Source organism: Petaurus breviceps, unplaced genomic scaffold (genome assembly GCF_028583685.1).
Source record: "Petaurus breviceps papuanus isolate PSGF00001 unplaced genomic scaffold, PetGlider_PUasm1.0 91041, whole genome shotgun sequence".
NCBI classification, from domain to species: domain Eukaryota; kingdom Metazoa; phylum Chordata; class Mammalia; order Diprotodontia; family Petauridae; genus Petaurus; species Petaurus breviceps.
Window position 1 is genome coordinate 1369411 of NW_027187400.1, and position 27536 is coordinate 1396946.

A 27536-nucleotide genomic window follows, 5' to 3' on the forward strand; every position below is an offset into this window, starting at 1 on the left:
CAGCTTCAGACATTCACTAGCTGTGTGACCTTGGCAAAGTCACTTAATCCCATGTGCCTCAATTTTTTTCATCTGTAAAATGAACTGGAGAAGGAAATGGAAAACTACTACTTTGACAAGAAAACCTCAAATGGGGTCATGAAGATTCTAGCACAACTGAAAAGTGACTGAACAGGGGCGGCTTGGTGGTGCAGTCAAATCTGACCTCAGACACTTAACACTTACTAGCCATGTGACCTTGGGCAAGTCACTTAACCCAAATTGCCCTGCCTTCCCTCTCCAGGAAAAGTAAAAAGAAAGAAAGAAAGAAAGAAAGAAAGAAAGAAAGAAAGAAAGAAAGAAAGAAAGAAAGAAAGAAAGAAAGGAAGGAAGGAAGGAAGGAAGGAAGGAAGGAAGGAAGGAAGGAAGGAAGGAAGGAAGGAAGGAAGGAAGGAAGGAAGAAAGGAAGGAAGAAAGGAAGGAAGAAAGAAAAGTGACGGAACAACAACTGTCTTTCTGGGGTACAGATCCCAGGTGTTACAGAGCCTCCTGAGACTTGTGACTACCAAATTCTTCTGCATTTTACATGCACATAAATTTTTCTTCCAGAAGAAATCTAGAAAGTACCACCAAAGACCATGAAATCTTGAGCAAGAAACCAAAGACGTTCAGGGCATCTGCGGTGCTTTCATCATTAGTGTAGATTAAAGGTAAAAGTTTCAGAAGTGAAAGGAGGATTTGAGAAATGAACAGTTATTGAAGAATCTGGTTTCTGAGAAGAGAAATATGCTTAAATTAAATAAAATAAAAAAGAAATTGACTTAAGAGACAATGGCTTAAAGTACAAGAGTGACAGTTTCCTGATCAGGGATGGAGGGCACCTGACAAGGGCTAATAAGAATATATTAGTCTAGAGTCTAACAAATCAGATCAAAAAGGATTAAGTTGAAAATCAAGAAAGACAAAAAAGTTGCTTATGTATATGCACTAACCTAGATCCCTAGAGAATAGTAGAGGAGACACTCAGAAGTTCGAAGGAGTGAAATCCAAAAGGGGAGACTATGGACTTAAATCTTTCTACACAAGCAATTAAAGTATGGATTACAAACAAAGGGAGCTAGAAGTGCTAATGCTAGGGGGCAAATCTGATCACAGGTAGTACTGAAACTGGTGGAATGAAGCCCATGAATGGCATGTGACTCCTCATTCCAAAGGAAAAGAATATATAAAAGGTGAATAGATAGCATGGAATAGTATTGTATATTAAGGAGATGTACTTATGAGAGGAAATCTAGGAAACAAGGAGATGAAGGGAGTATGAAGATCAATGGAATGGAAAAGGCAATATTGTCATTGGAATATTTTGACCACTAGGATAGAAAGAGTAAAAAGGTGAGGAATTTGGGAAACAGACACAAGTCTGGAATGGAAATGTAGTATAGTAGTAACAGGAAATTTCAATTATCCAGATAGCTGCTTGTGATCTATTTCACCATTCCTGTCCCCCTCCCCATTAATTTCTCCCAAAGAGAGATGGACAGTGTTGAACATTTCATTAAAAGTAACTCAGAAAAGATGGTGGAGTAGAAGCAGGAAATTCCATGAGCTCCCACCACAACCACCTCTATTACCTGTAAAATATGACTTGAAAAAAATTTTTAGAGCTACAGAACCCACAAAGTGACAGAGAGAAACAAATCTCCTGCTGAAGCCAGCCTGGCAGGTGGACAGGAAGGGTCTATTGCACCAAGCTGGGAGCCGAGAGCAGCCCCATGTGAGCCACCCTGAGCCTGGGACGGCTCTGACCACCAGCCCAGACATGTTGGAGCAGACTTCAGGCAAGTGAATCACCAACAGCTGTGATGGTTTCCAAACTTCTCAACCTATAAACACCAAAGACAAAGTAAAAAGTCAGTGGGGAACTCTGTTGGAAATGAGTGATGGAAGACAGCAGTCTGGCCCATTCCCCCTCATTGAGAGGTGGCGGAGGTGCGGTTTCTGCAGTCTGCTGTGTGGCTGCCTCCAGAGCTCCTGGCCTGCAGATTGTAGGGGGACAAAGTGACCATTCAGAGGGTAATATCTCTTGCTTTGACCTGTTTGGATCTGGGTCATGGTCTTGGGTGGTGGTCCTGGGGTGTGTGGCAGTGTGCCAGAGCCTGTGGGGGCTGCAGAGAGGGCTCCCTCCTCAAACCTTTGATAACATCTGTGAAAACCCCAGTGATTTGGGACATATTTCTCCACTCTGGAAGCAGAGTTCTTCTGTGGCAAGGAGCTCAAAAGTCAAGTAATTGGCTGGCAAGATGAGCAAGAAGAGGAAGCACAATCAGACCATAGAATCCTTTTTTGGGGACAAAAAGGATGAAAACATGGAACCAGAAGAAGTCAACAAAGACAAAACTCTGTCATCAAAAGTTTCCAAGAAAAATATGAATTGGTTCCAGGCCATGGAGGAGCTCAAGAAGCATTTTGAAAATCAAGTAAGAGAAGTGGAGGAAAAATTAGGAAGAGAGATGAGAATGATGCAAAAAAATCATGAAAAGTGAGTCAACAGCCTGCTAAAGGAGACCCAAAAATACAGGAGAAAATAACACCTTAAAAAATAGACTAACTCAAGTGGCAAGAGACCCAAAAAGCCAATGAGGAGAAGAATGCCTTAAAAATCCAAATTGCCCAGATGGAAAAGGAATTTCAAAAACTCACTGAAGAGAATAATTCTTTCAAAATTAGATTGGAGCAAATGAAAGCTAATGACTTTATGAGAAATCAAGATACTATAAAACAGAGCCAAACAAATGAAAAAATAGAAGGCAATGTGAAATATCTTATTGGAAAAATCACTGACCTGGAAAATAGATCCAAGAGAGAGAATTTAAAAATTATTGGACTACTTGAAAGCCATGATCAAAAAAGAACTTAGAAGTCATCCTTCAAGAAAGTCTCAAGGAAAATTGCCCTGATATTCTAGAACCAGAGGGCAAAATAGAAATAGAAAGAATTCACTGATCGCCTCTTGAAAAAAATCCCCAAAAGAAAAATCCTAGGAATATTATAGCTAAATTCCAGAGTTCCCAGGTCAAGGAGAAAATATTACAAGCATCCAGGAAGAAACAATTTGAATATTGTGGAACACAATCAGGATAACACAAGATCTAGCAGCTTCTACACTAAGGAATCGAAGGGCTTGGAATATGATATTCTGGAGGTCAAAGGAGCTAGGATTAAAACCAAGAATCACCTACCCAGCAAAACTGAGTATAATGTTTCAGGGGAAAATATGGATATTCAATGAAATAGAGGACTTTCAAGCATTCCTGATGAAAAAACCAGAGCTGAATGGAAAATTTGCAAGAGAAGCATGAGAAGGTAAACGAGAAAAAGAAATAATAAGGAACTTATTAAAGTTGAACTATTTACATTCCTTAATGAAAAAATGATAATTGTAACTCATGAGACTTCTCTCAGTATGAGGATAGTTGAAGGGAATACATATGTATATATGTATACATACTTATGTATGATTATATAGGAGGGCATATGTGTATATAAATATATATGTGAATGTGCTCATATGTGTGTACATGTATACATAGACAGAGTGCACAGGACCAGTTGAATAGGAAGGGATGATATCTAAAAAATAAAATTAAGAGGTGAGAGAGGAATATAATGAGAGGAGATAGGGAGAGATAGAATAGGGTAAATTACCCCATATAAAAGAGGCAAGAGAAAACTGTTACAATGGAGGGGAAGAGCAGGAATGTGAAAGGGAATGGATCAATCTTACTCTCATTGAATTTGGCTTAAAGAGGGAATAACATACACACTCAATTGGGTATCTTACCCAACAGGAAAGTAGGGAAGAAAGAGATAAGAGGGGGGATGATAGAAGGGAGGGCAGATTGGGGGAGAGGGTAGTTAGAAACACACATTTTTGAAAAGGGACAAGGTTAAAATAGAAAATAGTGTAAGTGGGGGGAGGGATAGGATGGAGGGAAATATAGTCTTTCACAATATATCTACTATGGAAACGTTTTGCATAACTACACATGTACAACCTATATTGAATTGCTTATCTTCCCAGTGGGGGTGGGTGAGGAGGGAAGAAAAGAAAGAATCTGGAAATCAAAATTTCAAAAACAAATGTTAAAAACAATTTTTTTGCAACTGGGAATTAAGATATACAGGCACTGGGGTTTAGAAATCCATCTTGCCCTACTACAAAGTTAGAGGGAAGGTGGGGGAGGATATTATAGAGAGCAGATTGGGGGAAGGGGTATTCAGTAGGCTCACTATTTTGGGGTGGGGAGTAGGGGAAAGATGGGGAGAACATTTGCAACTCAAAATCTTGTGGAAATGAATGTTGAAAACTAAAAATAAATTTAAAAAAGTAACTCAGAGAGTCCAGTGTGCAAATGGAACTGAAGAGTTTCTGTGGCAGTGGAATGCCAAGAAGGCTCCACCTTTTTTTCATATGGGCTGGGAGGGGGTGGTAAAGGAAAGATGGAGGAGCAGGCCAAGAAGTGTATGAAGGATGATGGAAGGCAGACTACAGCACAAAAGTTAGGGGAGGGGAATGGTTGGGCAGGATCATTCCCAAGTAAAATAAATTGCATTCAATTTGATTCGATGTATATTTATTAAATGCCTATCTCTTATGATATCTTATCGTGGGTTCTAGGGATTAAAATGTTAAATATTTATTTATTATTTATCATTGTTATTTGTTATTTTAATTATTATATGTAATTATAACACAACAATATTCTTTTATTATTGTTTAATATGTTTATTAATGTTTATATTTAAAATAGTTAATATAAATATAAAATATTAAATCAGATAGCCTCCCTGTTCCTAGAGAACTTGTGGTATGACAGGGAAAGGTGGATAGGAATGACAGGGGTGCAAATATAAATGATAAAGGAGAATATATAGGTGTAAGAGAAGTTCAAAGTGTCATAACAAATTTCAGTAGGGAGAAATCACAGTCTCCTCTTTTCATCTCCCTTCCTCTGCCCCCAACACCTTTTTCTTCTCCAGGATAAGCATCTCTGGTCCCTTCAAGTGATCTTCCTGGTCTTCATACCCTCACCAGTCTGGCTGCCCTCCTCTGGGCACTCTGTAGCTCAATATCTTTTCTAAAATGTGGTACCCAGGAGTCAGGAATGAACCAGATAGTCCCAATGTGGTAGGATTAAAGAAGATGATTGCATTTTTATGGCTTTCATTTTAGACATGATGTCTCTCTGAATTTTAAGATATAATACAACTATTTCTTTCCTTCCCCAAAAAACATATTTAACACAAAAGACTCAGTGCTCATTAACAAAAAACTTAAACAACAGTAGTAACATAACTACAGTTGTTTTCTGCTTTAAAATACAAAAATGTCAGAGATTTTTTGAGACTGTCGAACTGATCAGCATTCCACCTTCACTTTGGCCCTGCATTATCTGATTATCTCCCACAAGGATCACATCTTCTGGCAAGCCAGGGCAAGACTTGTGGATCCTTCTCCTGTCCATGGTCATCTCCAAGAAAGGAATGGTTACAGATCATTCCTCCTGCTGCCAATCAGCTCCTGAGGGAGCCAGGAATTCCTGGACTCTTATACTCACAAGGTTGCCTCCAAGACTGGAAGCAAAGCAGGAAAGCATTGGTCCAAGGCCCAGGCTCAGTCTCATTTATGTAGGACATGTACTGGCTGCCATATATGAGCAATTGGAGGTAGATGCTGGAAGGGTTCAGATATAAGTGACAGAAAAAGAGAGTTAGCTAGAAAGAAAGTCAGGGTCAGTCTCTTTAAGACCCGCTGAATGGGTGATTTTTCCTGGCCTAGTGAAGACAACTTTGATGTAACCTACCTCTTCTATAGTTATCAATGTGATAGTGGGACCAAGAGACCATCCAGGGTTTGATACATCATTGCCAAAGCGTTGAGACTTTCAGCACTGAGACAATACATAACCTACCAGAAAGAGGTGGGACAAATACATCACCAGAAGAAATCAGCTCCAGGAATGCTGGATGGAATGTACTCCAGCCAGGACTGATTGAGGGAGTTCCCCTGATTTTATCTATTACACTCTCCTTCCACCCTGAACTCCTGTAAGTCACAAGGCTGCCTCTAATGCTGCAAACATCTATCTCAGGGTTAATGTTTGATCATCTGTGTTCAGGAGAACACAGATAGTAGCAGAAATAGCAGCCAAAGGCCCAAAGACCAGGGCCAGGGTCACCTAGGCAGGACAAGTGTTGGTTGTCATGTGTGAGCAGCTCACCATTTCTTCTAGGAAGAGGGAAGACATTTGAAATACTAGAACAAATCCAGAGCATTGGGTCCCCCAAACTTCACCCAGTTGATAAAATCTTCCTCCTTGCCATCATTCCTTTAACTTGGAGCATATGTATGTATGTAAAAGGGCATGTGTGTACATGTGTGTTGGGGGTGGGCAGAGGGCAAGCTAGTATTTCTGTGTCTGGGAACAAAAGCTGAACCTCTTTGGGGGTCTGTGGGTTGGGGTTGACCTGGTGGTTTCCATAGGAGAAGTGAAGCCAGAGATACAGGGCCATTAATGTAAATGTAAAAGTCTACTTAGGCAGATGTCTTTCTCTTTAGATTTTCCTAAATTTTCCCCAAATTTGCCCTTCTTCTTCAGGCAGAGGCTTGAAGGGTCTTGAAAGTATGGGCATATAGGAAAAGAGGGCCCCCATACATCTCTTAATGGAACCATTACCATTTTTTGGTTGCCATGTTGTGACCCTGAACTTCTGGTTTACTAAAACTTGAGATTTTTCTCAGATGAATCACTATCTACCTAGGTCTCTCCTGTCTTGTACTTTTGAAGTTGATTTTGTCTTAATACAAGTGTAGGTCTTTAAATTTGTCTCAACTGAATTGCCTCTTATTATATTCAGTCCATCATTCTAGTTTGTCAAGATACTTCCAATATCTAAAGAATCAGCCAACCCCTCTAGTCTTGTGTCATTTACAAATTCTGGAATCATGCTATCTATACCTTTTATACAGTCATTTTCAAATCTTCGTGACCCCATTTGGAGTTTTCTTGGCAAATATACTGGAGTGGTTTGTCATTTCCTTCTCCAGCTTATTTTACAAATGAGGAAACTGAGGCAAACAGGGTTAAGTGACTTGATCAGGATCACACAGTATTTAAGGTCAGATTTAAACTCAGGTCTTCCTGATGCCAAGCCTGGTGTATCCACTGCACTACCTATCTGCCCTGGGGGGTATGTGGGGTTCAGGGATGGCTAGCACCTCTGGTATGAAGGCTTGCTTAGCTCTTTTCAGGGCTGCTCATTTATCTTTGGAGTCCACCTGTCACCCAACTCTCACTTGTGGCTCCAAGAAGTCCTAGCATGCACGGTGGCCACATCTTGGTTAAACTATCTCCAAAAATGGAGCAGAATAGGTTAAGGGTAACCAACAAGCAGTGAGTTAGGGGACTGCCTACCCTGACCATGTGAAGACTTTCCTTGTGTGGAATGGGCAGATGAAAACAATTTGTTTCAATGACCATGAAGGTGGCTGAATCAGGCGGAGTGTTGGGAGCTTGGTCATACATTAATGAAGTCAAGGTGAACTACTGCAGCCCAGGCCACTGCCAGTTGTCTTGACTTTTGTCTTGCAGCTGGATTTCGATGACTCTGGAGGAGAAAGTGAGGCCTATGACTTTGAGCAACTCTATCTCACTTAAATACAATTCTACGTACAAATCAAGACATCACCCATACACACTGTTCCCTGACCCCAAGATCATGATGTTATCCATACTCTTTGAAAGTGAAGAACAAACAACCTTCATACAAGCCATGATAAAAAAAGATGTGGAACAGAAAGGGCCAAACACTGGTTCCTGCAGCACTCCATTCCCTCCAAGTTGACATTAATCCTTCAATGACTAAAATTTGAGTTTGGCCATCCATCCCGTTATGAATTCATTTAACTCTACTATAATCTAGTAGCCATCTCTACATAATGTCATAGGATCATAAAATCACATAAAAACCTTGATTCATTTGGGTCTACCTTTTCTTCTTTTGCATTAAATGTTCTGGTATACTGAACAGAAGAATGTTTCAAGTCTGACAGTAGGGCTCCTGACTCCTTATTGGGCCATCAGGAAGCTGCATCAATAATTCAAGCCTTAGTCCCTTAAGCCAATCAAATCTTGAGGATTTTCAATATCTTTTGAGGAAAAAACTAGCCCAGCCTATGTGGGGTAGATGTTGCTCCTGTGACATACTGCTCCTTGGTGGCAAGATTCTAAGAATCTTCTAGTCCCAGAATGCCACAAGCTCATTATTTGTGTATTTTCTCTCCAGCATCCCTTTCTAGGGTATCTGCCTGGTGTGTTGTCATGAAACGACACAGCTGCTTAGTTTGACATGCCCTGCTCAGTATGATAATTCATCACCTTTTGGAAGTTCCCTTTATGTTAACAGTTCTGGGCTATTCACTCCCAGCCCCATGAATTTCCTTTACCCATCTGGTGCTGAGCAGGTCAGACTCTTAAGGAAAATCCAAAGGGAAAGACAGCGGTTACATTCACATCATTGACTCCATATCTTTGGCTTCACTCCCCCTGTGGAGACTAACAGGACATCCCCAACTCACATATCACCAAAAAGGTTCAGCTTTTGTTCCCAGACTCAGATATAATAACATATCCTCTTTCCCCTCCCAAAACACATGTACACACATGCCCTTTTGCATACATACAATATGGCTCCAAATTAAAGGAGTGACGACAGAGAGAAAGGTCTTATTAGCTGTGTGAAATTTGGGGGACCCATTGCTTTGGGATTGTGGTAGTAATTAAAGCCCAGAAAAATGAGAACCAGAGAGGTTAAGTGATTTGCCCAAAGTCACATAGCAAATTAATGGCATAGTCAACATTAGAAGCCAGGTATCTTGAAGGCAGCTGGGTGTTCTTTCTTCTGGATCACATCACTTCTACCGAAATTAAACCACTAATTGGGTTTGGGGATGGGGGTTACTGAGAGACAAGCCTCAGTTGGTGACTCACTTCTACCATAGGCTGCAGGCCACCATAGTTACAAAGTTTCTGGGTTGACTTTTTATATTTCCTAAAGTGAATGCTAAATTTAAGAAAAGCTTCTGAAAGGGAAGGTCATGCAACATACATACAATGGAATCTAAAAACTACAGATGTAACACGGACTTTAAACTTGACGTGTTTCATGAGCTTCTGCTTAGATGTGATTCTTCTCACTGATGGAGAAAATGATGATTTGATGCTTCATGGAGCTTTAGGGATGAAGTCAACTCAAGAGTTTTGGAAAGAAGCAAAGCAGCAGACATGTAGAAGAACCAGTGCCTCAATATTCCCACTTCTATCTTTCTTCCTTAGAGACTTAGAGGAATTTCTCCTTGGGTGATATTTTCTCTTCATTGTGCTGAGATATCTTGCTTCTATATAAAAAAGTTATTCACTCTTCTTTTAAACTACATTTTTATTGATATCCTCTATCTTTTTATATGATCATAACTTTCCCCAGTATCTCTCTTACTCCCTCTCCCAGAGAGCCATACGATATATCAGAATATTTTTAAAGAAAAAAAGAGAAAGAAGAAAAAAATTGGCATATATTGATCAATACATTGAGAAAGAATAAAAATATGTGCAATGTACAAAACTTGTAGACGTTTTACCTCTGTCAAGGGGTGACTTGGGGAGGTATATTTCATCTTCTATCTTTTGAGCTATGCTTCTTCCTTCCTTCTATCTTCCTTCTACCTTCCTTCCTTCCTTCCTTCCTTCCTTCCTTCCTTCCTTCCTTCCTTCCTTCCTTCCTTCCTTCCTTCCTTCCTTTCTTTCTTTCTTTCTTTCTTTCTTTCTTTCTTTCTTTCTTTCTTTCTTTCTTTCTTTCTTTCTTTCTTTCTTTCTTTCTTTCTTTCTTTCTTTCTTTCTTTCTTTCTTTCCTTTTTTGGAGGGGAAGGTAGGGCAATTGGGGTCAAGTGACTTGCCCAAGGTCACATGGCTAATTTTTTTTTGTGTTAAGTGTCTGAGGCTGGATTTGAACTCAGGTCCTCCTGACTCCAGGGCCAGTGCTCTGTGGATGCACTGCACCACCTAGCCACCCTGTGCGCCACCTAGCCACCCCACTATACTTCTTTATGATTTTTGCAACACTCAACTTTGATTTTTTTTGTGGTTTTTCTTTACATTTACATAGTTGTAGTCATTGTATATATTGTTTTCTTGGCTCTGTTTATTTCACTATGCATCATATATATCTTTCTATGCTTCTCTATCTTCATCACACCCATAATTTCATACAGCATAATGATATTCTATGCTTTAAAGTGCCACAGTATTTTTGGCCATTCCCCAATTGATGGACATCTGCTTTTTAAAGTTCTTTTCTATCACAAAAACACTGTTGTAAATACTTTGGTTTATATGGGGACTTTGTATTAATGGCCTTCTTGCAGTATAAGTCTGGTAATGGAATCTCTGGTTCAAATGATATGTTCATTTTAGTAACTTTCTTTGAATAATTCTAAATTGTTTTCCAAAATTGTTGTCCTGATTAAAGTTCCAACAACCATTCACTAGCGTGCTTATCTACCCACACCCCTTCAACATTGACTCTTCCCATCTCTTATCTTTGCCAGTTTGCAGTGGATGAAGTGAAATGTTGGTGTTGTTATGCTTTTCATTTCTCTTATTATTAGTGATTTGGTGAATTCTGAAGTATGGTTCTTAAAAGCTTGCAATTCTTCTTTTGGGAATTGTTTGTTCAGATCCTTTGATTGTGCCTTCAACTCACGTATTTTCTGGCAAGTTCTAATCTGTAAAAATTCTCTGATTTCTTTTTGCTCTCTGCTTGGATGAATGGGTTTAGTTGCTATTCACTATTTGTGATAGTCTTTTGTGTAACTAGCATTTGGTGGGAAGGAGACAAATCTGTGAATTTAAGCTTGAGACTACTCCTTTCCGTTTAAGGGATAGTGGGCATGAAAGTGACCTGAACCTCAAAAAAAATCATGCTCCTAGGGCAGGAGTCCACAAATTATGACTCATGGACAAACTCTGCCTATCACTTGTTTTTGTGCCACCTTAGCTTATGGGATATACAAATATAGGTGGCAAGCCATAGTTTTCTACCTCTTCCCTAGACCATCAATATTTAGTGTGACCAATACATAGAATTCTAATCAGGACCTTTTCTCACAGAGGAGAATAAAGCACCCAGCCTTATGGCCTTTTTTGCTTCCTTCAGGCAGGAATCAAAGTTTTCCTTGGAGAAGATTGCCAAGATTCCAGCGATATCTATTAATGCTTCCCCAGAAGCTACATTTAGATAACCCATATGAACATACACATTTTACATGGGCAATACACTTCATACAAAGCTATAATCTTAAGGAAAAAAACTGTATAGTGGAAGGTATACTGACATCAGAGTCAGAAGCCCTTTAAATGTTCTGATCTTTGATCCTTACTTCCTAGATGACCTTGGGTAAGTCACATCTCCTCTGATTCTTCCTTTCTGTATCTGTAAAATGATGGTCCCTGATATCTCTTCTAGTGTGGTAGTTAGTTCTGGAGCAGCTGACCAGTGCTGGGCCTCAATGGATAGTCATGTGATTAGGATTTCATTACTGACTAACTAGACTTAACAATACTGGTCATGGTCCTGATGGAACTTCATTGCAGAGACATTAAGCTAGGACAAATGGATCAGTTTATGTTCGTGGTATTAGGAGAAATATCTGAAGTACCCTGTGGGGTTGGGTCAGCCTGAAGAAAACAGGTGAGATTTCTTTCCATGGTCCCTCTTCTCCATGTAGAAGCCTATACTCAGAAAATATATGCTCCATCTCTATGCTATGATTTTAATTTGGATCACAGGGACAAGGATAGAGGCTGGACCTGTGAGGACTCCCTAGAGAGGAAACTCCTGCTGTCAATGTAGGTTGGCACCTTCTCTATGATTTATAGTTTTAGAGAGTTGCTGCAGTGCACAGAGGTTAAGTGACCTGCCCTGGGTCACACAGTCATGATGTGTCAGGACTTGGACGCAGATCTTCCTGGATTCAAGGTCATTTCTCTATGCCCTTCCTCATGCTATCTCTCAACTTGGATCATAGACTTTGAGAACTGCAGGCAACTCAATTGAATAACTCAACAAGCCCTTAAACATTAATTGCACAAACCTGCCTACAATGGGGTGGGCACTGTCCTAGGTGCTAGAGATAAACCGACAGCCATTCCTTTCAGGTCACAGCCTAATTATAACACATCAGGATATTGTGAAGAGTCCCTTGCCTGTAGTGGCAACCATAATCTCAAGGAGGCTACAAGGAGGCTGAGGCTGGTGGATTGCTTATGCTCGGCAGTTCTGAGGTTCAGTCAGCTAAGCCCATTGAGCGTCCACACTATTTCACCATCAATATGAGTCACCAGGAGCTGGGGGTCACCAGGTTGCCTAAGGAAGATCCAATTGGCTGATGTTAGATTGGAGAAGATCAAAGCAACCATGTAGATCAGAATGGAACTGGCTTGTGAGTAGACTGGGCAAGAACTGGGAGAACTATTCTTTAAAAAAAAAAGAGTTCTAACAACTTGTGAGTCTTGACCTGCACATAGTCAGTCAACAAATATTTATTAAGCACCTACTATATGCAGGCACTTTGCTATGCTTTGGGGATATAAATATGAGAAAGACAGTTTTTGCCTTCGAGGAGCTTACAATCTAAAGTGAGAAGACAACACATAAAAAAGCTGAAAAGTTGGAATGAGACGGAGAGGAAGGTCCTTGGGGAAAGGGAATGATGGAGAAATCCAAAGGAGTACAACTAGGTAGGAAATGAAGAAAAGAGGAAATGTGATAGTGAAAGGAACCCTGGCCCTGGAGTCACAGAACTTGGATTTAAATTGTATCTCTGATGCTGACCACCTTGGTGATCTTGAGCTGGGCCTCAGTTTCTTCATCTCTAAAATTAAGGGATTAGACTACATCATCTCCAAGAATCTTTCAGCTCTGAGGGCCTTTGATTCATTTGTGTCCTGGGAATAAATTTATATAGCAGGTACCTCCTTCTTTCCCCTTTGCTTTTCCTTGTTCACATACCTGGTCCCTATTGGCAGATGATCAAAGGAAATGTTTGCCCCAGTAAGTGCTTCCAGTGGTGATTGAAGAAGGGGTGAAAAGGGATGTATGACCTTGGGTAAGTCATATCACTTCACTTCTTTGGGATTGTTTTGTTGTCTATAAAAGAAGGGGTTGGACTAGATGGCCAATTAAGTCCATTCTAGCTCTAAATTCTATGATTCTACTCAGTGATACCATTGCTAGGCATATACGCCAGAGAGGTCAAGGAAAGAGCAAAAGGAGCCATATGCACAAAAAAGTTTATAGCAGCTCTTTTTGTGGTGGCAAAGAACTAGGAAATTAAGGAAATATCATCAATTGGGAAATAACTGAAGAAATTATGCGATGTGGATATAATGGAATACTATTGTTCTGTTGGAAATGACAGAGATAGTTTCAGAGAAATTTGGGAAGACTTGTGTGAACTGATGCAGAGAAAAGTGAGCAAAACCAGGAGAACAATTTATATAAAAACAACACTGTAAAGACAAACAACTTTGAAAGACATAAGAACTCAATTTAATGATTTAACCATAATTCCAGAGGGCTTATGATAAAACATGCTCTTCATCTCCAGGCAGAGAGGCGATGTATTCAGAGTGCCCACTGAGATAAATTTTTCTGGACATGGCCAATGTGGGAATTTGTTTTGTTTCACTGTGTACATTTTTTTTTTTTGCTTTTTTTTTTGGAGGGGGGAAGGTAGGGCAATTGAGGTTAAGTGACTTGCCCAAGGTCACATGGCTAGTTTTTGTGTTAAGTGTCTGAGGCCAGATTTGAACTCAGGTCCTCCTGACTCCAGGGCCAGTGCTCTATTCACTGCGCCACCTAGTAGTAGCCCCCATCTGTGTACATTTGTTACAAAGGGTTTTTTTTTTTCCAATGTAGGAAGTAGGATGGAGAAAAAACTTTTTGTTCTTTAAAACAAATTAAATCAAATAGAAAATCTATGATTCTATGAGGAATGGTTTATGAGTTATTTTTTTCCCCTTTCCTCCTGGATTTTCTCTGGCATACATGAAGTAAAAGGGACCTAGGTCAGGACTGTGGTCCTTAACTGAGGTGGTGGGGTAGAGATAATCCAGCTGTTTCTTTCTTTCCTTCTCCTTCTCCACTTAAAAGTCAGTAAAGATTTATAATTCCTTTAATTGCTATGGTCAAGCTAAACATTACTGGGGGAGTGGAGGGCGGGGAATTTGTTGCAATGCCAAATGCAGTTTCACTGGCTGCTGAACTTGATGTTACCAGTTTAGCATTCAAATCCTCCCTCTGATATTTACTATCTGTGTGGCCTTGGGTAAGTCTCTTAAATTATCTGGGCCTCAATTTCCTCACCTTGAAATGATGGTACTATATCTGATGGCCTCTGAGGCCTCCCAGAATTATACAGATCATTCCCCCACTTGAGGCTCAGAGAGATTAAGAGATTTCTTCAAGGTTACACAATGAATCAATAGTAACACCTCTTCTAGGAATTAGCTTGAGTCCTAATGGATATTTTCTTGGTAAGGATTGGAGATTGATTATTAATTGAAAATCTATCTTTGGAGGAGTTGGAATTGAAAATGCACTGCCTATAAGTCAGGATTCCAGGCCTGGCTCTGACATCAATAATTTATGGTGACTTTGACTCAGTTTCCTTGTCTGTAAAGAGATAGGCAGCATATTATAGTGGCTAGAAAGCTAGCATCTCAGTCAGGAAGACCTGGGTTCTGGCCCTGCAGACACATACTTGTTTCTTGGTCCTGATTAGGTCATTAAATCTTTTGGGGCCCCCAGATAACTCTATGACTCCATTGCAGAGCAGGAGCAAGGGTGTTTCCTCACTGGGGATTCTCCTACCAATGAAATCATGTGATTCAAATGACCAAAAAAAAGGCCTGCTCTATATACTTCTGGGGTCCTAATGAGGACAGAAGAAAATGATGGCTGTGAAAGTCCCTGGGGAATTGTAAGGTGCCTCTCTCAATACCCTTACTCTGCAACAGCCAGATATCTAAGAGAGACTGAGTGGATGGGCTGCCGATGGACATTTTGATTCTTGCTAATTGTATCTACCAGACGTTGACATTACATAGACCCAGCTGCTTGCTCACTGCTCCATGGTGGTCCTATGAGGGGAAAATCTCAGAGGGTATCTTAGATTCCTCCCCCTGTCCTCCTTCCCTCTCCCCAAACCAATCAGATCGAAGATCCTGTGAAGTTTACCTTTATAATAGATTTCATCCAGCTTTCTATCTCTGTTGCACTAGTATCATCTCAGATCAGGCCCTTTTTAGAAGAAGGCTCTCCAAGCTTTTCCATGTGAACTGGATACTGCCTGTGCTCTGAAGATAGATCTCCATTGGCCAGGTCCCTTTTACACAATCATAGTCTGTTTTGAAGACAGACTGTGACCAGGGGCATGCTGGTAAATGTTTAACAACCAGTTTGCTGAAAAAAAAAAAGTATGCATCAAACACTTTTAAATTGAATCTGTTTTATTGACATTTTCATCATCACTTTAAGTCTAGACAACCAACACAGTAATAAACCAAGCCCTAATTTGTCATGATTGATAGTTTCTGGGTATGAGTGCTCACACTGAAAATATAGCAGCCAGCTCTTGAGAGTCTGTATGAGTTAGTTCTAGCACACTCCTGCCTGGAATTCTAGATTCCCTATTACTGAGAGAGGGTGGGGGTGGGGCGTGACTCCTAGATTAACAACTGGGAAATGCAGGGGTAGCGGTTAGGACTTGAGGAATAACCCAGGGCTCTCTAGGGCAGAGGAGGACTTTTTTTTTCTAGAAAAGGAAGCCTGTATAGAGAAATACTGGCAGTATTGTCATATACAATCTTTTAAGACAGTCTGATTTGAGCAAAGCACCTCAAGGGGAGGTAGGTGGTGAGGAAAACCTTGTGGCAGGAGGAGTGGGACATCTTATCTATGAGAGAGGACTATAGGGGCCAGAGAGGCTAATATGTGGCCAACAGAAACTTAGGCAAATTCAAGGCATGAATAGATGTCTCTCACACAAGTAGTTAATGGAGTCAGCCCAGTAAAATAACTCTTATCTTTCATGGTGTGGGTTTTAAAATTTTTATCTTTGTATTTTTAGGGCTAAGCATAAAGACTTGTGCTCATAGTCGGTACCTAATTCAATTAAATTTAATAAACACTTATTAACTATCTATGTGTCAGGAGACATTGTGGTAAGTATGGAGGTAAAAGGGCAAAAGTGGTGAAATAATCCTCGACTTCAAAGAGCTTACATTCTATACAACATAGATAAATAGATAGACAGACAGACAGATAAATAGACAGATAAAGACAAACAGACAGAAAGAGAGCCAAAAGGACAGATAGACAAAAAGACAGACAGACATATAGATAGGTAGACAAATGGAAAGACAGACAAGAGAGAGAGATAGACAAAAAGACAAATAAATAGACAAAAAGACAACAGGTAGACAAAAGACAGACAAACAAAAAGACAGAAAGACAGACAGACAAAAGATAGATAAAAAGACCGACAGACAAAAAACAAGATAGACAAAAAGACAGAGATAGACAAAAAGACAGAGAGAAAGACATATAGATAGACAGACAAATAGAAAGACAGACAGACAAGAGACAGAGAAAAGACAAATAGACAAAAGACAGACAAACAAAAAGACAGACAGAAAGATAGAGAGACAAAAGACAGACAGATAGATAAAAAGACAGAGAAAAAACAGATAGACAAAAAGACAGAGAGAGATATATCAATAGATAGGCAGACAAATAGAAAGACAGACAGACATATATAGATAGATAATCTGACAGAAAGACAGACAGATAGATGGATAAAGGAGGTACAAAGTAACAATTTCAAGAGAAAGCAAATCTAATCACTGAGGAGATAAGGAGCAACCTCATGCCAAAGGTTGAACCTAAGCAGTACTTGGGAGGAAGCAAGGGATTCAAGAACTGGAAGTTAGGAGGAGGCATGGAGTCAGAAGACAAAATGCTGTCTGTTGAAGTTTATTATTTGTCTGTTGAGCTATTATTGTTATTTTTGTTTTTTGAATTGTTTAATTGGGATCTTGGGCTGGAGTGTCAGGAAAGCCACTGCTTTTCCTCAGACCAACATAAAAAAACCCATATGAAACACCCATGATCCAGAAAACACAGCCATGAACTTGAGATAATCGTTCATCTTCTTCCAATTAAGAGGCTGGAAGAGATGGGTGTCTAATTGTTCAACAATTACTCTTGTTTATCAAATGGATAATGATGTGTGATTAGGAGAAGTCCCCCACCCACCCTTCTCTCTCTGTCATTGCCAACTTCTAATTGCCATTCTGAAGGAAGAAAAAGTTATATGTCAATTAAAGGATCAGAGCAAGAGACCTGAGCTGTAGGGTCATTGGGGTATAGAAAGGGGACCGATATTGAATTAAAGGAGTCAAGAAACCTCTTGATGTCCTGCAGCATGATCATGGGCAATTCTCTGGGTCTCATTTTTCTAATCTGTAAAATGGAGATCATACACCCTGTTCTGCCTATCTTGCAGGCATGTTTGGAGGATTCATAGGGAGAAGAATATATGAAAGCCCTTTGTAAAGTCTAAAAGCACTCTCATGGGGAGTGATGGTAATTGTGTACTAAAAAGAACACTGGAGGCAGAGGCAGGCAAGATGTGGGTTCAAGTCACAACCTATTGGAATTTTTTTTTCTTATTTTAGATCAAACCTGTGATTCAATCAATATGAGGAATGTGTAGTTTAGGAAATTCTCTCTACTAAGGCAGATCAGGACCTGATCTTTTAGAGTTAGAGTTGTCTGAGACATAGAGTGGTTGAGTGACTTGTCCCGGGTCACATGGCCAATATATATCACAGGTAGAGCCCAGGTGGAATTAGAACCCAGGCCCATGCCTGTTCTCCAGCCACTTTATCCAGACCTGGTTTGAAATCATGCTTATTACTTATGTGTCTAGTCCCCAAGACCCTTTCTGGGTCTTTCTAACCCTTTCTAACCCTTGAGGTTAAAACTATTTTTGTAATAATACTAAGACATTTTAATTTCTAATTTAATAAATATCAATACACATATCTGCAGGTATACTAGTAAATGTTTAATAATAAGGATTCTCCAGGGGGAAAATAAGCACACAAAACATTTTAAAATTTAATTGATATTATTATTAACATTTTCTCCACCACTTTCTTAAGTCTAGACAATCAGCAAAACAATAAATCAAGTCCAGATTTTTTTGCTCCGACAATTGGGGAAGGAACAAGAAGGAGGGATTTTACAGATGACAAAGGAGAGTATGTAATGTCCCAAAGGCAGATGTCCACAGGTACAGTAGTATTCTCAAAAACTGGTCATCGACTTTCAGAGTGATAGCCCTGGAACCCAAAATAAGAATAATAATGGACAAAAATGTTCAGGACCAAATTTGTAGGTTGTTTTTTTTTAAAATGATTTCTGAGGTGTAAATGTTCACATGGAAAACTAAGCAATTGACTCTCGGGTTAGAGCTGGTTCCAGCACAGCCCTGGATATAACCCATATAAATGAAAGCTCTTTGGGGTCTTCAGTAATTTTTAAGAATGTAAAGGGGTTCTGAGACCAAGAAGTCTGAGAATCACTGGTCTAGATGATTTGCTCAGGTCCTCTCCCGCTCTCTCTCTATGATCTGTGTTCTAGCCTGACAGAGAGAATCTCAGCTTTAAAATCAAGCCCTTTCCCTTTCCTTTCTAGCTCCACTCCATCCCAGAGGGCATAAATCTGAGCATTAATTGTACTGTTTAGGTCAGAGACCACAAGTCTCACTTCTGAGTCCTATGGCCCTTAAAGACAGTTTCCACCCCAATCAGTAAGCTGCTGCTCTTACTTTCGATCTTAGCCACAGTCTTTTGTCTAGTCTGAAGATGGTAGCTATCACCCATCACCTTTGCCTTAGTTCCAAAGTCCTCCAAGAATAACTCCAGCCTAGGGCTTCCTTGTCAAGCTTCTCAATCCCAACTCTGACATCTATGGTCAATTAAGTAGTAGAGAGAGGCAAAATATGACAGGGGGAGCGGAATTTGCTGAAGTCCAGAGGCTACTACATAGAGACCATCAGCAGCTCTCAACAATCTTTTTTGCCCCAAGAATTGGAGAAGAAACAAGAAGGAGGGAATGAAAAGAGATGACAAAGGAGAGAATGTAATGACCCACAGGTGCAGCATCATCATCAAGAACAGGTCCTTAGCTTCCAGAATGATAATGAGCAAAAATGAGCATGAGCAAATCAAATAATAACTCAGATACAATTGTTAAAAAGTCATACGACTTCTTAGATCCAAAGAATAAAACTTTTGCTGAAATACATGAAATATCATCATGAGATGAAAAAAAGCACCAAAAGGGAAAGAAATAAATTAGATAATAAGCATATTAAGGGAATGGAAAGAAAGCAAATTCAGCAAAAACCCCCCAACAAATTAGAGAAAGAGATAAAACAGCAATAAGCAAAAATGCAAAGCAATCTGCAAGTAAAACAGCCATGGAAGCAGCACATGGAAGAATAAATAAGAGTTGAGTAAAAATTTAGGGATAATAAAATACAATTGATGAGCAACACCAGAATGTGAGAGATTCTAAAAACAACAACCCCAAACCAAACCAATGAATGGAAGTGTAGTGAAAAGGCAGAGTCTGGGAGAATGGAGTAAAAAGATCCAATGGTGGGTTAATTGGAATGCCAGAAGGTATCAAAAAAAAGAAATGAAAATTAGACATCCTCTTTGAGAAACCAATTAGAGAAATGTTCCCAGTGGGAGCAAGAATAGGCTATCCTATGCAAATGGAAAAAATATTCATGGAACACTGGCATGGAAAAATTCTAAATAAGAATTTTCCAGACACAAAATTCACATGTTCAGTGTTAGATTTATAAAGCCAAAGCAAGGAAGAATGCACAGCACACAACGTCAGTCTATCAGTACATATGTCTGGAATATACATTGCATATAGACAGTGAGATGGCCCGGAATTCAAGAGGAAGAGGAGGAGAAAGATGAATAGGAGGAGCAGGAGCAGGGGTGGGAGAAGAAGGAAAAGGTGGAGGAGGAGGAAGAGGAGGAAGAGAAAGAGGAGCAGGGAGGGAGGAGGAGAGAACATTTCAATTACATTTGAGAATTTGCTCAGTGTTTTAATGACCCAAAGTTTCTCCTAAAACAGAAGCCCATCTTTTTAAATGCCAATATTATTCCAGTAATGCTGAAAAAATTACAGTTATAGGTCAACAGTTAGAGGCAATAAGGAGATGTGCAGTGGGTGTGAGAAGGCTATAGCATATTATCAACAAAGAATTGTACAACAGGGATATAAAAGATATCATCAGAGAAATGTAAAACTAATAATAATAATAGCTAGCATTTACCTTAGCACTTTTTAAGGTTTATAAAATACATCTATCATTTGATCCTCCCACAACAACTCTGGACCATAGATGCTATTATTATCCCCATTTTCAAATGGGAAACTGAGGCTAAGAGAATTTAAATCATTTGCCTAGGGTTAGACAGTAAATGTATAAGGTGAAATTTGAACTTTTAGTCTGCCTGCCTCTGAGACTAGTGCTCTCTGTGCCAGAAATGAATAACCACCAGTGGGTAGTTAGAGTACTACATTCGTGTTAGAGAGGAAAGGATGAGGGAGGAGGGAGGTGAAAGGTCATTGCTGGGGGAATGACTCCCAGGTCTCTTAGTTCCATCCCTACCCCCAGTTATTTTGTATTTACTGTGTGTGAGGCAGTGTGATCAAGTCAATTGGGAACTGGCTTTGGAGCCAGGAACACTAGGTTTCAAATCTGTTTAATGGCTGTGTAACCCTGGGCAAGACACTTAACTTCTCAGGTGCCCTATGCACCTCTCCAAGACTATGGCAGAGAAGATGCCAACCCACATTTATTGAGGATTTCCTCACTCAAACCACTGATATCACAGGTCCCATCACCTTATTTACTTTGCATATTCTTACAACATGTGGACATGTTTTCTCCTCTGACAATGTGAACTTGAGGGCAGGGACTGTCTTACATTCATGTTTATATCCTCAGTGAATACACAGTACCTAGCATAGTCGGGGCTTCATAAATGCTTGTTGGACTGATAGAGTAGAGTGACTTCTGAGCATGGTGAAGGCCCAGCTGAAGTTTCTCATCAGGAATAATAATAGATATTTACATAGCCATTTACATATGTTAATTCATTTGAGCTTCGAAACAACCCTTTGAGGTAGCTACGGCAGATATTATTGGACCCATTTTACAGATGAGTTCAGAAACATTAAGTAGTTTGACCATGGTCACACAGCTAATAAATGTCAGAGGCAGGAATGGAACTCAGGTTTCTTTGAACCCAGACCTCTGTCCACTCTGAGGTTACCTCTCTAGTGAATAAAAATCATGGGTGGAATCAATATGGATTCTGTGACTTCTTTCCATCCTTCTTCTATCACAACACTCTCCTGAGATGTCCAGTACCTTCATACTGCCCCTGATTTCCTAGGACACCCTTTCTAGTCTGTGCCATAACCTAAGATTTTGACTTTGACTCCAGACTCTACTCATCAAAACTTAGCTCATATTCCTTTCCCTTATGTCTTTTTTTGGCAAAATACTGACAGCTGCCATTTATAAGATATGTACCATTTACACCATAGTTTCCTCTGGCCAATCCTGGGAGAGAGATACAACAAATATTGTACTCTGTGTGTGTGTGTAGGGAGGGGCGTGACCCAAAACCTGGGAGGCCATATGTGCATATGGAAGGCAGGAATTTAGCACCAGAAATGTAAATTTCTAAAATTTGTTACATATCTTTAACATTCTTTTAAAAAAATTAATTCTAAATTCTCTCTCCTTCTACCCCTTCCCTACCTCTTGAGAAGGCAAGCAATATAATAGCAATTATACATATGAAATCATTCAAAACATATTTACATATTAGCCATATTATAAAAAAGAGCAAGAAAAATAAAAAAAAGTTTAAAAATTATACTTCAATATGTACTTAGAGTTCATCAGTTCTCCCTCTGGAGGCAGAAAGCATTTTTCTTTGTGGGTCCTTTGGAATTTTCTTGGATTGCTGTATTCATCACAATAGCTAAGTCATTCACAATTGGTCATTGTTACAACATTGCTGTTACTATCTACAATAATCTGGTTCTGCTCACTTCACTTTATATCAATTCATAGAGTTCTATCCAGGTTTTTCTAAAACCATCCCCCTCATCATTTCGTACATAGCACAATAGTATTCCATCATAGCCACATATCATAACTTGTAGAACTAGGAATTTGAGGTGAAGATCCAAAGCATGGTGTTGACCCCACTAAACCTTTTTTGCTCTTGCCTCTCTCCCTTCCCTTTTAATTTATAGAGGAAGTCCAGATTATTTAGGGAGGGGACCTAGGGAAGGCAGAAAGCCTTTGTGATTGGTTGAACTGTAGCTGTCTAAAATGGTTTGAAGGGGAATACAGGTTGAAAATCAGGAATTGCTTGGACTCTCTAACTCTAAGTCAGATAAGAGGCTTGGGACAGGGGCATTGATCAGTTATAAAAGACAGCCTAAAGACCATGGAGTTCTCATAAGTTAACTGGCCAGTGTATGTTCCCAAAGAGCTTAGCCCCTGGGGAGAGAGAAAGTCCAAGCTGAGAACTTTTTTCCCTAGACCTATGACAAAGGAACATCATTTAAAGGTATGAAGCTTAGCTGCTTAACTCTAAGGTGAAAGAGACAACTTCTTTTATGAAGAAGAGGTTGTGCCTCAAGGGAGAACTACTATACATGGGAGCAGGAAAAATGGCTTTGTAAGTGGGACCACAGAAAAACAACCTCCAAAAAGAATGTTAGAGACCCTCCCCAGAAACTGATGGCACCACTAAGTATCTTATGGCCTGAAGCATCAGAGACTTGATCAACTCCTCTACTTGTGTGTTCCTGCCATGCCTACTGATGGTGGACATATTGATGGGAGAGTGTGTCCCAGATTTAGGGGGAGGAATGTTCAATTTCTACCTTTCTTGCTAGGCAATTTCACGAAATGCTTTTGCTAAAGATTAATTGTGTCTTCTGGATGACGAGAGAAAAGGAAATCGATTTTTGAGGGCCTGTAAGTTATGGTTGTAAGTGGATGCAAGTCCAAAGAGTTCTTTGAATCTGGGGTCACTTTTCTGAGCACTCAGGTGACTGAGTCCAATGCTTTTTTCTATTATACACTATGGTTAGTGGGAGGTAGGATAGTATAGAAGAAAGAGACAGAAGCAACCTGGGTGTGGTTCCTATGTGGATGAGACACTCGATTTCTCCACTATCTAGTTCTGTCATTTGTAAAATGGATCTAATAATGCCTGTGTTACTTATCTCCCAAGGTTGTTGTTGGGATTAAGTGGGGGGGGGGGGAATGCATGCAAAGCACTGTTCAAACCTTAAACGCACCATATAAATCTGAGTTGTTACTATGTATCATGATGGAGAAAGACATTGTGGTACCTTGGAATAATACCACCAGTTAATATTCATCTAGCACCTACTATGTGCCAGGCAGATAGCTGTTAAGTGATTTGCCCAGGGTCATACTGCTAGTAAGTGTCTGAGACCAGGTTTGAACTCAGGTCTTCCTGACTCTAAGCCAGGTTTTCTGTCCATCGCACCACCTAGCTACTCCCAATTTGAGAGTCAGGTTCTGGCTTCAAATTCCAACTCTGCTACTTAGTACTTTGTGACTTTGGTCAAGTCATTTGGTTTCTTTTGGCCTCAGTTTCCTCATATGTAAAATAACCTAGGAGTTGGGTTCCTATGATTGATTAATTTAAAGAAATAGTTATTGTGTCTACTGTGTTCACTCACTTGAAGATGGGCTAGGCTAAGTTTCTGAAAAGCGAATAGAGGGAGATGTATCCCATTTGCTAGCTGACTGACTTGTGGGAGGAGCTGGGTGGTAGCTTAGATCAATGAACCAGTTGATAGGGGTGGGTGAGGACCAGGACCTGCATAGTGAATGAGAGTGAACTTTGGGGCTCCCTTTGTGTCCCTAGGAGAAGCAGATGGAACCGGGAATTCTAGAGAGACTCCTTAGGGAGTTGGGACTTGGAGGTCCAAGCTGTGGTGATGGTGGGGAAGGCAGCAGTGTCTCTGTGCCTGTCGCTTGTCACAGATGCTTGGGGGAAAGCCCGTCCAGGAGGGAAGGCTCCCTTGTGGCTCCCCAGCACTCCAAGCCTGAGCAGCTGGGGGCTGCCAGCGTCCATGACTGCATAGGGATGGGACAGAAGAGGGAAGTGGTAAGAAGTGCCCGCCTAGACAGAATTGTTCTCCTAAGGCACTGCTAGGTAGTTTTAGATGACAACTCACAGCAGGAAGGGACAGTGACTGCTGGGGTAGGGAGGTAAGGAGAAGCCCTCACAAGGTTCGCATATGCGGTTGGAGAGGAGATGAAATGGGCATACATGTGTGCTGGGGGGGAGGGGGAGATGATAGAAATAAAGGAGAGAGATTATAGAAAGGTGTGAATGTGTAGGACCATAGGTTGGGGAATGAGGGGGCAGGTGACTAGGGATGGGGAAGCACTTTGTAAGGGGAGGGGACTCTACCGTAGCGGAGGCTGGCGTGTCCTGGCTGCGGGGAGCCTTGGACCTTAATGGGGTGCTTAACGAGCCGCAGCCCTGGACCCAAGGACTGGGAGAGGCAGCGGGCTCGGGGGCAGTAGCATGGAGGGAGGTAGGGACATCCCAGGTGGGTCTAGAGAAACCTTCCTTCAGGTCGCCCTGCAGGCAGGGAGAGCGTTGCTAAAAACCAAAGCCAGCCTGGGCATCTTGACCAGCCAATAGCAGTGTCGTTGAGTGAGGTAATGCGAAAACCTCGTGTCTCATTGGGCCGGCGTTTGGGGGCATTTTACTTGGGGATGGGGACATAGGGGGGGCCAGGCAGTTGGGAGGGGTCCAGATTAGCTTTGGCTGCTTCTCTTTGAGGCTCTGTCCTCTGGGGATTCATTTGTTTCTGTTTTCTCTTTGCTGGGCTTGTCTCTTGTTTCTCGCCTCTCGCCTTCCTTCCCCGGGGCTGTCAGTTTCCTGTAGGTCTCCCGCGCTAGCTGCTTGCATCCCTTTGCAGTTGTGTTTTGTTTTTTGCCTGTGATATGGCATCTCCCTGAATCTTTCCCGTTTTGTGCTACGCTTCTAGCCTCTGTCTGTCTCTGTTTTGCGTCACTGGGTATTCCTGGGGTTCATCTCCCAGGGTGAGTGGAGGGGGTCTTCAGTGATGGAGTAAGTCCCTCCCCAGAGCCCTCACCTGCTGGGAGAGCATGTCCTTCCCTGGGCAGAATCATCCTCCATCCCTCCTGCCTTTATCTCTCGGCCAGTGAGTTCCTGTTGGTCTCACTGGTAAGCACGAAATAAAGCATTGTTCCTCATGGTTCTTCATCTCACCAAATCAACCTGGGAAATGCTGGCCCCCTCCTCATTTCCTTTTCACATTCTGTGTAAGGAGGGGAAAGGCAAGTGGAGTTGGGTGCGGTAATCTGCCATCTTTCTCCCTGGAGATATTTAGCAAAGCCAGGCTCTCAGGGCCCCAGTCACCAAGAGCCCTTGTCTGGGATTCTGGAGACCAGGGGCATGACTCTATTCTTCAACTAATATGCTTTGTGACCTTGGGTAAGTCATTTCATGTTTCTGGGCCAGTATGCTCCTGTGAAAACAAAGAGGAGACTGGACAGAAGTGTGGCATAGTGGAGAGGGTTCTGGACTTGGATTAAAGAAAATATTGGTTTAAATTATGCCTCTAGACACTAGCTAGGCAACCTCTCTGGGCCTCAGTTAGTCACCAAACCAAGTGACCTCTACCATTCTTTTCAGCTCTAAATCTGTGATCTTATTAGATAATTGATGTGGACTCTTCCTTGCTCTGCCATATTTTTGTTCTAAGGCTCTTCCTAGCTCTGACTTTCTGTATTCTAAGGCACCTTCAGCACTGATATTCTGTGTTTTAAGGATCTTTCCAGCTCTGACATTCCCTGTTCTAAGGCTCCTCCCAGCTCTGACATTCTGGGTTCTAGGAGTTCTCCCAGCTCTGACATTCTGGATTCTAAAGGCTCTCCCAGCCCTGACATTCTGTGTTCTAAGGCCCAGCCCAGCTCTGACATCCTGTGTTCCATGGTTCTTTTCAGCTCTGACACCATGTGTTCTAAGACCCCTCCCAGCTCTGACATTTTGTGTGCTATGGTCCTTTCCAACTCTGACCATTTGAGTTCAAAGGCCCTTTTCAGCTTTGATGCTTTGTGCTGTAAGGTTCCTCTCAGCTCTGATCTTCTGGGCCCTCATTTCAACCCACCACATCTCTCTGCCTCCAGTGTCCTCTGCTCCTCCCCTTTTTGGGCCTATCTCTTTGCTTCTGCCTTTCTCTGCCTCATCTTTCCTTGTCATTTTCTCTTTCCCTTTCCTGCCCCCACTCTTCTCCTCCCAGTGCTGCCTGGAGTCACAGGCATGTAATCCCTGGGCTGGGGACTTCTCCTGAAACCTCAAAGAGTTTCTACTGGGCACTGCTGGGCATCTTGGTCTCTTGACTGGGACCTGGCATGGAGACAGCCTGGGTGAATGAAGTAGCTGACTGAGAAGGGAAAGAAAGGCCCTGTCCTCAGAGCTCTGGTGAGGTGCCTGGAACCCTGGGCTGAACCACTTAGAATCAAGAGACAGGTTCTGAGTTGGTCAGTGAAAAAGCCTGTCCTTCCTGGAGGTTCTGCCTGAGGGCCTCCACCCTCAGCTTTTGGGCCAGAGATTCTTTGAAATTAATTTCTTTGGGGTGCAGGTAGGCATCCAGCCACTACTATTAAACTGTAAATAGTCTCAAGAAATGTATATAGCACCATGCTAGGTTCTATATACTGAAGTTCAAATCTGGAAGAGCTGAGTTCAAATCTGGCCTCAGATACTTATTAGCTATGTGACCCTGGGAAGGTACTTAACCCTGTTTACCTCAGTTTCCTCAACTGTAAAATGAACTGGAAAAGGAAATGGCAAATCACTCCAGCATCTTTACTAAGAAAATCCCAAATGGAGTCAGGAAGAATTGGGCAAAAAAGACTCAATAAGAACAAAGCTTCAAGAAGAGGAATACTTTCAGTTCTGGAGGTATTGCAGAAAGGTCCCTGACTTAGGTAGGAATTAGGAAACAGGGCTTGCTCTGCTTCCAACTCACTGTATGACCATGGGCAAGTCACACTTGTTTAAGCCTCAGTTTACCCATCTTGCTAATTGGGGCTAATAAACTCACATGATTGTAAGGATGAAATGAAACAACATCTCTAAAATGCTTCTGGAACCACGATGTGCTTCAAGCAGGGGAGAGATCATTAGTATTAACACCTGTGTCCCTGGATTCATCTTCTCCTTCCCTCTAGG